The following is a 13,427-nucleotide window of genomic DNA, read 5'->3' as shown; positions in this document are numbered from 1 at the left end:
ACTTAAAAATGATACTTTCAGGAGTTCCCGTCATGGCTCAGTGGTTAACGAATCTGACTAGAAACCATGAGCTTTCGGGTTTGATCCCTGGCCTTGCTCAGTGGGTTAAGGATCCAGAGTTGCCGTGAGCTGTGCTGTAGGTCGCAGACTCGGCTTGGATCCTGTGTTGCTGTGGCTCTGGTGTAGGCCGGTGGCTACGGCTCCAATCAGACCCCTAGCCTGGGAACCTCCATATACCACGGGAGCGGCCCAAGAAAATGGCAAAAACACACAAAAAAAAGATACTTTCATAGGAGTTCCTGTCGTGGCTCAATGGTTAGCGAATCCAACTAGGAACCAGGAGGTTGCAGGTTCGATCCCTGGCCTTGCTCAGTGGGTTAAGGATCCGGCGTTGCTGTGAGCTGTGGTGTAGCTTGCAGACGTGGCTTAGATCCCACGTTGCTGTGGCTCTGGCGTAGGCCGGTGGCTACAGCTCCGATCAGACCACTAGCCTGGGAACCTCCATATGCCACGGGAGCGACCCTAGAAATGGCAAAAAGACACACACACACAAAAATGATACTTTCAGTGTGCCTTCTAATCATAGCAAGTATAAAGTTGTGGGATGCTCTTGTTAAATCTGCTATACCAACAATTAAACAAAATATGAGTAAGACTTAGGAAAACTATGGTTAATGAAGAAAATACAGATGTTTTCAAAATGTTAAGAAAAAATTGGAGTTCCCGTCGTGGTGCAGTGGTTAACGAATCCGACTAGGAACCATGAGGTTGCGGGTTCGGTCCCTGCCCTTGCTCAGCGGGTCAACAATCCGGTGTTGCCATGAGCTGTGGTGTAGGTTGCAGACGCGGCTCGGATCCCGCGTTGCTGTGGCTCTGGCGTAGGCCGGTGGCTACAGCTCCGATTCAACCCCTAGCCTGGGAACCTCCATATGCCGCGGGAGCAGCCCAAGAAATAGCAACAACAACAATAACAACAACAACAAAAGACAAAAAAAAAAAAGAAAAAAAAATTATTGGGCTCCTATTGATCAATTACTCACATAGCTTTTCTAGAAATATAACTATGCAGTTTGAGAATGAGAGTTAGGAATGATTTTGATCCATAATGTGATATTTCAGAATAAATGAATGAATACATGTAGCCTCTTCTAGAAAAGAAGAGAATTTGGGTATTTAAAATATCTGATATTGGATTGTTATGATCATTATACAACTACAGATGTGATAAATTCATTCAAGTAATAAAAAACTAAAAAAATAAATGATTACTTAGAAACTGAACAAAAAGTAGTAACCTTTTATTTATACCATGTGAGTCATCTAATAAGGAGTAAATATGTAGTTTATCCAAGTGGTGCTGACTAAAAGAAACAAAATAAAATTAAAGTTAATCCTTCACTAGGAAGATGACAGTATAATGCAGTCACTAGCAAAAAACAGATTTAGAATTGCTGAGGGAAATAAAAGACACAATACAAAAAAAAAAAAAAAAAACTACCTTGCAGAACATATTCATGAAAATATTACAACTTGAGAAGATCAAGTAAATGCTAATTTTATTGGAAAATAGCAATTCTCAAGTTAAATAATCCAAAGAAAAGACTGTCTTTTAAGTGCTTTGGACATTAGCATACTTTGGCCTATTCTATTTATTTATGCAACATAGACCACTGATAGTTATAGTAGGACTGTGATCAGAAAATTTAGGAAAGGTCTAAGTATTAGAGACAATAGGAAAAAAAAAAAACCTACACTACTCAAAAGTTATTTGTGATCAAACATTGATTTGTTTAGATTTTAAAGCTACATTATCAGAAATATTTAAAATAATTTATGGTATGGAGTTGTGGTCCTGCGGGTTGCGAACCCGATTAGTATCTATGAGGATGTGGGTTCAATCCCTGGCTTCACTCAGTGGGTAAGGATCCAGAGTTGCTGTGAGCTGTGGTGCAGGTCACAGACGCAGCTCAGATCAGGTGTGGCTGCAGCTCTGACTTGACTCCTAGCCTGGGAACTTCCATATGCCACAGGTGGAGCCCTAAAAAGAAAAGAAAAAAAAAATTATTGTGTAAATCATCATAGAAAAAAATAAAGGCTAAGACAAGTCTGGAAACTAGTTTCTAGATCCTAACTTTATTTATTTATTATTTTTTGCTTATAGATGAAACTCTTCAGCTCTCAAAAACATGGCATGAGAATTTAATGTCACAGAAAAATTTAAGATACTTGGCAGTAAAAGACAATCATCTAGACATACAGATCTTATTTCAATTGCATTTGATAGTTTATGCTTGCTACCTTACAGAAAATCCTAAAATTTAGGCTAAACATAAATTCAGAATAGAGAAAGAATGTCTTAAACATACAAGTCAGTAATTCTCAAAAAATCTCCCTCCACCACTGACAAAAGGTAATTAAAACTGTTCCTTTTATTAGACTTTGATATATTTTTTCAAGTCTCTTGAGAAGGGAGAAGAGAAATACCAACAGCAAAGCAAGCAGAGATAGAACTGTCTAAAATTCTTGGCCCAAATATTTTTAGAATTAATGCAAAGAAATGTGATAACAAATAGAGCTGACATTCTACAAAGGAAAATCAAGACACTTCTCCATCTCTCTTTTAGACTACACACAGAGCTGCTATTTCTTCAATTAAAAAACAAAAAACAAAACAAAACCCTGCCATCTGCCTTATCCAAGCCTCCCTCTCTCTGAGCTCACTTGATGAGCTTATTATTTGTGTGGGTACCGGAAGGTTGCTTCTATGAAATCAGCCCATTGCAGGTGTCCTTCTAGGTATCACCATGAAACATTACACGCCTCATGGGAAGTGGACCATGATGGAAAGAGTTGAAAGAGGTTTGAGATGTATAAATACTGAGAGACATTTTTACATTGCTTTTAGAAGAAAAACGGCCCCTCATGCATATGGGTTATAAGGTTACATGCTCACATTGTGAGTGACTATGTAAGGTTTAATTATATGGTAATGAGGCACGGGTCTCATTTTGTGGATTTTATGGAAGACCTGCAATTATCAAGAGGCAGCCCTCCTGTAATTCCATGTATCCTGCTACAGGAGGAAATTCACGAATTTCCCCAAATCTGCAACCATTAGGAAAGACCACCCTCCGCATCTCCGCAAAATATACAAATTCCAGTTCTATGTGGAAAATACGTGAGCATCTAAACAATTAAGAAACCCTGTTTTAAAAAAATGTATGTATACATGCGCACAGAAAAAGATAATATCCCACATTAACAATGGTTATCTTTAAGTATCAGACATGCAGGTGATTTCTATTTCCCTCCTTTGCCCTTTGTATTTTCCAGCTTTCCTACAAAGAAGCATCTAACTTGGGCAACTGAGAAAAAAAAAAAAAAAGTCAAATAGCTGCAGAGCTTTTCATCTTAAAGCAACAGTTAATCTGGATCAAAGGCACAGAGTGGCCTATCTTTCAGCCTCCTTGGAGTCACTGAGTAACAAATACTCCAGTACTTGGCAAGGCAGACACCTCTGCAAGGCTCCCCAAAGCGCAGTGATAACCTCTCCATTCCAGGGCCTTAGCAAACTGAGGGGACAGAGTTGCCTCAGACAAACTCGGTCAAGTGCTCCTGCAACAGCAAAACTCACTACCAGCTGCCCCGTGACCCCGCCCCCCACGGCACACCCGAGTTCCAACGACCCCGGCGGGACCCTGCGCCCATCTCCAGGTGTTCCCGAACCTGCCCCGCAAAGCTGAGCCCCGCAGCTCACCTCCACTCTCCTTCACCTACTTCCTCCCCGACTCCTCCTCGGGCCCCTTCCCCCCATACACGCCCCTGGACTAGAGGAGAAGGAAGGAGCCGGCCGGACTTAGAGACAGCGCCGCGATTCCCGTGACCTTGGAGAAGCCACTTCGCCTTTTCAAGCCTGTTTCCTAAGGTGCCACCCTCGCGGGGTGACGGCGGGCGCAGAAACCCAGGGGCTCTGCAAACCCGACCGACCATTCTCCTAACTCTGTACGACCCCCGCCTCCCCAGGACCGCTCCCAAGCGCCGGGCACCAACCTGGACACCTCGGGGGCCGCTTCTCTCCGAAGCTCCTGCCCCGTAGCCCCAGGACGCTGCGCCTCGCAGCCCCTTCCCGTACCTGGCAGTTGCTGTCCTGGGGCAGGTTTTTCACCAGGATTTTCCTGCGGTTGCTCAGCTCCCGGCGCATCCGCTGCAGCCGCGCCGCGACCTCCTCCGGCTGCAGCGGGGCGGGCGCGGGGCCCCGGACGTCGTCGCGCGCCTCGGCGGACGGGCCGGGCCCGGGCCGCCCAGACCCCGGCTGGGGCCCCGCCGCGCCGCCCAGGCCGGTGCCCCCCTCGCCGCCGCCGCCGCCGCCGCCTCCCGCCGCCGCCATCTTCCCGGGTGCCCCGCGGCTGCGGGCTCCTCGGAGGCTCGAGGGGAAGGGAGAGAGCGAGCGGGAGGAGGCCCGGGCGGGGGCGAGGCGGGCCGAGGGCGCAGAGCGGCCCCAGCAGTGGGGAGGGAGGGAGAAGGAGGCGGCGCCGGAGCCAGCAGCCGGCGGGCGGGAAGAGGAAACCTGAGCGCCGAGGAGGAGCCCAGAACCACCTCGCGGGAACCTCCCCCCGGGCCCCCGGCCCCCGCGCACCGGCGCGTCTTCCTCTCCCGCCCGCAGGGGCCGCGGCGCCGCCACCCGGACACCTGTGCCCGCGCGGGCGGGCGAGCTCCCTTCCCTGCAAGGCCCTAGTGAACGCGCAGGTTTGGGCTCTGGAGTTGCAGCCCTTTGGCACGGGCTTCCCCCACCCCCGGGGCAGGGGGTGAGCTGGACGCCAGCCCCAGCGGTGCACATGATACCGCAGCTGTCCCTGGGCTCCCCTCAAAACTCCCGCGCTGGGATGGCTCCGAGGCTGCAGACTCGAATTCAGACCCCCCCAAACCCAGGGAGGCGCACTGCTGGCTCCGGACTGTGCTCAAGATGGGCACGTCTGGCAAAGAAGTTTCAGTTTGCAATAAAAAATAAAATCTGAGGTTTTATGGGGGCAGTTCAAAGAGAGTTGTTTCAGAGGCAATTTTATATGATTGGGGAAACCTGGTCGCAAAGTATTTTCCTAGCTGTGTCTACAAGAAAGTCTGTGCCCTTGACCTGCCCAATTTCTTAAAATGTAAACCTGGATGGTTGCATGTGCTACATAAAAAGCGATGCTGAAACAAAGGCTGAAATGGCAGAGGAGCTGCAGCAGAGGGCTGGAGAAAACGCTACTTGGAACATTATTTTAATTGAAGTTTAGAGGGAGAGTTGCATTGTGGAACTAAGTAAAAGTGATGTCATCAGATCAAACAACTGGGGAGCCTTTGTTGACAGGCATCAGCCCAAAAGACTAACAGCAAAGAGAAACGTGCATCTGAAGCATGTAGCATGCAAATCCTCTCCCTCACCCCACCCCCACAAAAGCCTGTTTAAAGTTACTTCCTTGGGGGAAATATTTTCAGTAAATGTAACCAAAAAGTAAAAACAGAAAAAAATACTATGTATTCAGTACTTGTGCCCCCACGTACTTCTAAGTACTTTACATATGTTTTATCTACTCTTTTTTAGTTTTTTATTTTTTTTTTGTTTGTTTTTTTAGGGCCTCATGGGGGAGTGCAGGGGCATCTGGAGGTTCCCAGGCTAGGGGTGGAATTGGAGCTGTAGCTGCCGGCCTACGCCACAGCCACAGCAACAGTGGATCTGAGCTGCATCTGCGACCTATACCACAGCTCAGGGCAGCATCAGATCCTTAACTCATTGACCGGGGCCAGGGATCAAACCTGTGTCCTCATGGATACTAGTTCCTTAACCACTGAGTCATGAGAGGAACTCCTGTTTAACCTACTCTTTACAACAATTCAACTGGGTAGGTTTTATTTTCCTCACTTTACACATGAAGAGATAAAGGCAGGTTGCTTAATTCCAAAGTCCAAGGCTCTTAACATAAAAAGATTTACCTATAATCACTCCATCTCGAAATGACTGCTAATTTTCCTGAATTTATTCTTTGACAAATGATCTTGCATTATAGTCATGTTCATAGGAGCACTATTCCCAATAGCCAAAGGGTGGAAACCACTGAAAAAGGCCATCTATCAATGAGTAGATAAACATAGTGTCTACATACAATGGGATATTCATCAGCTATATCAAATTTTTTAAAAAATCAGCTATATTAAATTTAAAAAACTGTCTACATACAATGGAATATTAATCAGCTATATTAAATTAAAAAAAAATCAAGTACTGCTACAAGACAGATAAATCTCCAAAACATGCTAAGAAACCAGACCCAAAGGCCAGGTATTATTATATTATTCTATTGTGAAATATTCAAAATAAATTAATCCATAGAGATAGAACATAGGCTGATAATTACCAGGGGTTGTAGGAGCGGGGAATAGGAAGCAACTGCTTAATGGGTACAGGTTTCCTTTTGGGGTGATAAAAATGTTTTAGAACTGGCCAGAGGTGGCAGTTGCCCAATATTGTGACAGTACCAAGTAGCCACTGAGTAGTTCACTGTAAAAATTAATTAAAATGAGTTTCGCCTAACAACAACAAAAAAAATTTTAATGCTACTCTGTGGTTTATATCTTTGTTACCTGCATTTTACCATATATATTTGGAACCTCTTCGTATGCCAGTATAATTGAATATCATTATTTTTCATGGCTGCATATTATTCTATTGTGAGCATTACCACAATTTATATCACTAATTGCCTAGTATGAGACATGTTTATCTATTGCAAATCACACTGAGATTAATATCCTTGTATCTATATTTGCATATTTGTAATTTTCCATAGCACAAAGAACTAGAAGCAAAATCTCTTCATTAAAGATAACTATTTAAATATTTTGATATATATTTCCAAACTACCTTCCTCAGTTTCTCTATCGCAAACATTGTATGGGGTGCTCTTTTTCTCTGTTTGGATGCATGATAATTTGATATCAAAATAATATCTCATTTTGGTTTTAAACTGTATTCCTTTGATTTAAAAGTTATGTTATAAGCGCCAATCAAGTGCTGTTCTGTAGAGCTGAGAGACTTTGAAAAGTCTATTCCTTAAAGTGGGCAGGAAGCAGAAATAACCCTAGCATATGCTCTGACCTTGAGTTATTCATTAAGTTTGAGGACATATATTTATTTAAATGAGTACTGTTTTCTTGACACATTTATAAATGTCTCCTCTGTGCTAGACAATATATAGAAAGGCACTAAGAATACAGAAATAAAGTTTCTGTACAATAGGGGCTCAGTCTTGGGAGAAAAGTATACAAGAATTATAATTAAATGTGATAAAAATGCAAACAGAAACATAAGGAACAACCCTGGAAAAGTAGTCCTGAGTCTACTTTTAGCGATGTTGCCTTTGCTGGAAAACAATTTTTTTTTTTTTCTTTTTTGGCTGCACCCACAGCATATGGAAGTTCCTGGGGCAGGGAGTGAATCTGAATCACAGCTGCAACCTATGCCATGGCTGCAGCCATGCTGGATCCTTAACTCACTGCACCAAAAATGGGATCAAACCCAAGCTGTGGCAGACACCAGATCCTTAACCTGCTACACCACAGTGGAAATTCCTGAAAATATTTTTCAAATTGCTTTTTTGGTATTGACTTCAGAATCTATGGCACCTTCTTCCTCATAGTTTCCGTGGTGGTGAATGGTTCACTCTTAGAGATGGGTTTAATTTTTTGGAATAATTCGGTGCTATTTGAAGACAAGCCTGGTGAATGAATCAGGTGTTCATTATGCTCTTGGGATTATAATTATGTAATTGGGGTTTGGGGCCCTAGGTGGGACACAATTTCAATGTTATCCAGTTATTAATCAATTTTATTAAGTGGTTACTTGGAATTGATCCTACTCCTTGAACAATATTGCTGTGTCCTATAACATGGTGGCTTTAAAACTTTTTTGACCCAAACCACTGGGAAATCTATACTATAATGGGAAATATATTTTATATCACAAACCAGTAAACACACATACATTACAATTGACGTAGATTTCACAGAACAATATACTCTTACGTGATGTGGCATACTCATATTTTGTATTTTATTTCCCTTTTTTTTTTTTTGGTCTTTTGTCTTTTAGGGCCACACCCATGGCATATGGAGGTTCCCAGGCTAGGGGTCTGATCGGAGCTACAGCTGCAAGCCTATGCCACAGCCACAGCAATGCCAGATCCGAGCCACGTCTGCGACCTATACCACAGCTCACAGCAACACCGGATCCTTAACCCAATGAACAAGGACAGGGATCATTGAACCCGAAACCTCATGCTTCCTGGTTGGATTCGTTTCCATGACGGAAACTCCCCTATTTCAATTTTTTTCTTTTTTAATAGCTGGGGTGGCTCACTAAATTGATTTCATGTGCCACTGATGAGTCCCAACTGACATTTTGACAAAAACTGCTCCAGGTTTCAAATCAACTTTTCACATTACTTTGGCTCAACTGTTTTCCAGGAATTCAGGGAAATAATAGAATCTGTTGGTTTTAAATTATTTAACTGAATTTGATTATTATTGCCACATAAAGGAAATGGATGGGAACAGCAAACACTTGAAAATCCTGCTATGATTCCAAAGGCTTTAGTGTGACTCTTTAAAAAGCAGCTTCTATAGTAAACGAAAGGAACATTCTAATCTGAATCTGAAGTGGAGCACAATTATCAAGCTGCAATGTATTTACCAATGCCCACAGGTAATTATCATGAGCTATATAATTACCTTGTTCTGAAAACATGAGCCCTATGCTCGATTTTGCCTTTATTCCATAAATTATTGGTAGTTATTTTTGTCTATTTTTAAAGCACTGCAGTTGGGGAAGATGTTGGAGAGGTTTAAAGAGTCTCAGTTAAAAATAATAGAGCCTCTTTTATCCGAACAAAATCTGATGCTTATATGATGTGATGAAAGTGCATAAAAACACCTGGCAAAATGGAAGGATGATACACTTTTAGTGATCATTTATTCATTCGATGACATATAGTGAGAGCCTACCATGTACCAGATACTGTACAATTACACCAATTTTTTTTTTTTATGACTGCCCTGAGGCAGATGGAAGTTTCCCTGCCAGCGATCAGATTTGAGTCGCAGCTTCGATCTACACTGCATCTATGGCAATGCCAGATCCTTTAACCCACTGCCCCAGGCCAGAGATCAAACCTGTGACCTGGCACAGCAGAGATACCGCCAATCCCATTGCACCACAGCAAGAACTAGCACACCAAATTTGACTGGCTTTTATTCAGAAATGGTTTTTTCTCTGGGGAATGTCATTGCAATTCAGTAATTGCCAATTCAGCATGATAATTACTACGAATTATGATACTCTTAACAGAACAGAGGGGTGACTGATTTTGATATAGGGGAAGTTATCTTGAGGGGTTTTAAAGGACCCATAAGAGTTTTCTAGTTAATGTGAGCCAAGTACTGAAACAGGGAACAAGCAGAAAGAGGTTCCGAAACATCAAAGGGACTGGCATGTCCATGGAACAGTAAGTCTGGTGTTAGTGAAGGATATGCCACTTTGGGGAGAGTTGCAGGAAATAAATGAGAAAGGTAACAGATGTCATTCCATTTTTAGACGTTGATTTCATTTTAAGTCACAGCTTTAGTATGGCATACATGGTAATCCCATAGAGAAAAGGAATATCAGAGACGCTTAGGCAGGGAAATTATATGATCAGATCAGACTTACCTTTTTTCTTCTTTTTTTCTTTTTCCTTATTATGGCCACACCTGCAGAATATGGAAGTTCCCAGGCGAGGTATCGAATTGGAGCTATGGCTGCTGGCCTAGCTACAGCCACAGCAACACTGGATCTGAGCTGCATCTGCCATCCAAGCTGTGGCTTAGGGCAATGCCAGATCCTTAACCCACTGAGCGAGGCCATGGATTGCACCTGCATCCTCGCAGAGAGAACACCGGGTCATTAATGAACCACTGAGCCACATGGGAACTCCCAGATTTAGTTTTTTAAAAAATAACATTGACAACAATGGACAGAATGAGTTGAGCAGGTCTTATGTCAGGAGACCCACTGGAAATCTTTTGAGACAAAGTGAAGACATTTATACTGGAGAAGAATAATAAAAATAACAAGTGGATTAAGCTTTCCATAGGTTACCTAAGTAACCTACATGTATTAAGTGTATAGAGCTTTACATCAGTTACCTAAACTTTAATGCTTTCTTGTTTTCCTTTGTATTATTTTAAACCCTAAAATCAACTTGTGATGTAGCTAGTACATACCTATTAACCAATGAGGGATCAAAGGCAGAGAGGGTAACTTGTCCAAAATCACACAGTAGGCAAGGGCCCCAGGATTCCAGTGCAAATCTATCTGTTTTGGAGCCCAGGTATGTAAACTTGTGTAACTATAGCTGGAGGGGCTGGATTTGAGAGACTTTTCTGAGAAACACAGTGGAGCAAAGCAGAAGCAGAATCCAGTAATGGAGAGAGCAGGATCTGGAGTGAAAATACTTGGATTCAATTCTTTGTAACTGGAGTGAGCTATTTAAAGCGTGAGAGAAAAATTCAAATATGCTAAGCCTCAGACTTCATCTCTAAACTGAGATAATAACAGCACCCAAAAGGCTATTATTAAAGACCAGTATGAAGATTAGATTAGGTAATGTATATAAAGGGCTTAGCAGCAGGCTTAGCTCAAGGGCTACAGAAACAGGCAGCCATAGGAAGAAGAAGAAACAATTATTAATGATTTTAAAAACCTTGATGTCTCATTGGATGTGAGCAAAGAGAAAGAAGTTAAGAATGGTAGTGTTCTTTCTCTCTCTCTCTCTCTCTCTTTTTTTTTTTTTTTTTTTTGGTTGCTCGAACAGCATGATAAAGTTCCCAGGCCAGGGATCAAACTTCACCACAGCAAGAACCCAGGCCACTGAAATGCCAACACTAGATCCTTAACCAGCTGCTCCATACGGGAACTTCAGGAGCATACTTTCTAATATGAGAGATTAGATTGGGGGTGGGGTGGTGAACAGTGACACTGCAACTGAAAGAAGAAATGGCTTAAGAAGTAAAAATTAGCTCAATTAAGGCATCCGAGCTTCAAGTACTGTCATACATATAGATTAAAAATGCCCAGTTGACAAATTAAAACTTGTAAGGGAACAAAGTAATATAAAAATGAGGCTTGAGGGTTCCCTGGTGGCTCAAAGGTTAAGGAGCCAGTGTTGCCACTGCTGTGGCGTGGGTTCTTTCAATCCCTGGTCCAGGAACTTCTGCATGCTATCGGCACGCACACACACACACACACCCCGCAAAAAAAAAAACAGACTGGATAAGATCATCAGGCTACTTGTGCAGACTGAGAGAGAAGTCCAAGAAAGAGGACATTAGGGAATAATATTCAAAGGCCCTGAGGGAAAAATGCGGAAGGTACGGGACAGTCTGTTAAGACTCCGATTGTATTGCTTATGTGCTCGCCCCAAGAAAAGGGAGTCAGGTAAAAATGAAAAAGTTGTTAGGTGAAAATAATTGGATTACATTAACTATAGGTCCCTGTATTCTTATCTACAGTTCTCTTAGGCTGTTCTCTAGCTCCTGACCCCTTCTCTAGCACCTGCTCTCCCTTAGAGCTTCTGCCACATGACTTCCGTGGCTTTTGTGTCTTCACAGTATTGACATGGGTCGTTTTTGACTTTCTTCTTGGATCGCAAGCTGAACCCGCTCACCCCTCACTGCTTTCTGCCCCTGACCTTGCAGTCCATGACACACCAGCCATAAAAGAAACCCAAAAGCAGGAAGAAAAAAAAAATAGGTTGAAAGTGAACCAGAAAGAGAGGCTTCAGAGAAGCCGAGAAATCAAAACATTTCCAAAAAGAGAACGATCTACATGTTCAGGCAACAGAGAGGACAAACAGAAGGAGCACCGAAAAGGAGGAACTGGATTCGGCATCTAGGAAGCTCCTGGTGTCTCTGAACGAGAGCCGCTCCGAGAAAGTGGTAGGGACAAGAGACACATGTATAAAAAGGAATTGATGAGATAAACATGATACTCTGTAATTTTCTCCATAAAGCATAAAAGAGATCCTCCTCTGATAGTGAGGGGGTTTGGGTGGGAAATTAGAATTTGTAGTTCACGGAGGCGATTTACATGTATTTAAATCCTCACAACCACCATTGGGCGTGGGTGGGTATTATCATCCCCAGGTCATAGTTAGGCAACTAACCTAGTGAACTGAAGTCATACAGCTGAGAGGAGGCAACTTTAGAACTCAATCCAGGTCTGTCTCCAGATCCCTGCTTTTCCTTCTGCATTCAGGTTTAGAATAGCCCCTGAGAGGAATGTGACAATGTTGCCGTAGAATCATATTATTATAAATATTATTTATAAATATGATTACTCACATATAAGTATATAGTAGCGGAAGTAATGATGAGTAAAACGGACCAGATGATAGCAATGCTGATGTTAAATAGAGAAATGAAACGCTTCGGCTCCAGATTTACCTGCAAGTAACAGCCTCATATTGAACTTTATGCCATAAAACATGGTACCAGAGTTCTTGTAGTGGCGCAGCAGAAACAAACCCGACTAGGAACCATGAGGTTGCAGGTTTGACCCCTGGCGTCGCTGCGTGGGTTAAGGATCCGGCGTTGCAGTGAGCTGCGGTGTAGGCTGGCAGCTGTAGCTCCGATTCAACCCCTAGCCTGGGAACCTCCATATGTTGCTGGTGTTGCCCTAAAAATGGACAAAAGACAAAAAGCGGAACAATAACAACAACAACAAAAACACAGTGCCCATGAGCGCCTGCAGCTCATAATGTTGCTTCACGCAAAAGACTTTTTTTTTCAGTTTTCATATAGCCACAAAGTATCATTTATAAACTTTCCTTTCGTTGTGTCGAAACATATCTTTAAAATATTTACGAACTCTTACTGTAATTTAGGGTTATTTTTATTTCTCAAGTTACGAAAAACGTTGAGAGTTATAAGTATGTAAACTACAAACATTTCCCTTTACCCTCGAATTGTTTTAAATAAGACAAAATGAACTGTACGTACTCTTTGCCAATGAAGTTAAGGTTCTTTTGGCACCTTGCTTACTGAATCATCAAAGACCGAGGAAGTAATCGACTTTTCTATTGAAAATGTAATTTTAAAAAATGGTTGCTATAAAATGATAGAAAAAGCCATGGAACAGGCAGCATGAATATTTGAAAGATAATAAAGTATAGCCCAGCTATCTGGCAGGGAAATAGATCTTTTAACATTATTATTAAATTTTCATGTAGAATGGAGGGATTTCCCATTTAAGTAAGAGATGTGTAAAAAATCATTTTGTCGAAAATCTTTTTAAAGTACCTGTATTAAGGAGTACATATTTACTTCATAAAACAGATGATACTCAACCTGGATTA

General features: G+C 42.4%; 1 pseudogene; it reads right to left on the bottom strand.

Annotated features, from left to right (window-relative positions):
• LOC110258405 overlaps positions 1-4,484 on the bottom strand; it is a 44,652-nt pseudogene extending 40,168 nt beyond the window's left edge.
• Positions 4,485-13,427: the final 8,943 nt, after the last annotated feature.

The sequence above is a fragment of the Sus scrofa genome, unplaced genomic scaffold (assembly GCF_000003025.6).
Source record: "Sus scrofa isolate TJ Tabasco breed Duroc unplaced genomic scaffold, Sscrofa11.1 Contig1997, whole genome shotgun sequence".
NCBI classification, from domain to species: Eukaryota; Metazoa; Chordata; class Mammalia; order Artiodactyla; family Suidae; genus Sus; species Sus scrofa.
This window is presented reverse-complemented; position numbering and strand designations above follow the sequence as displayed.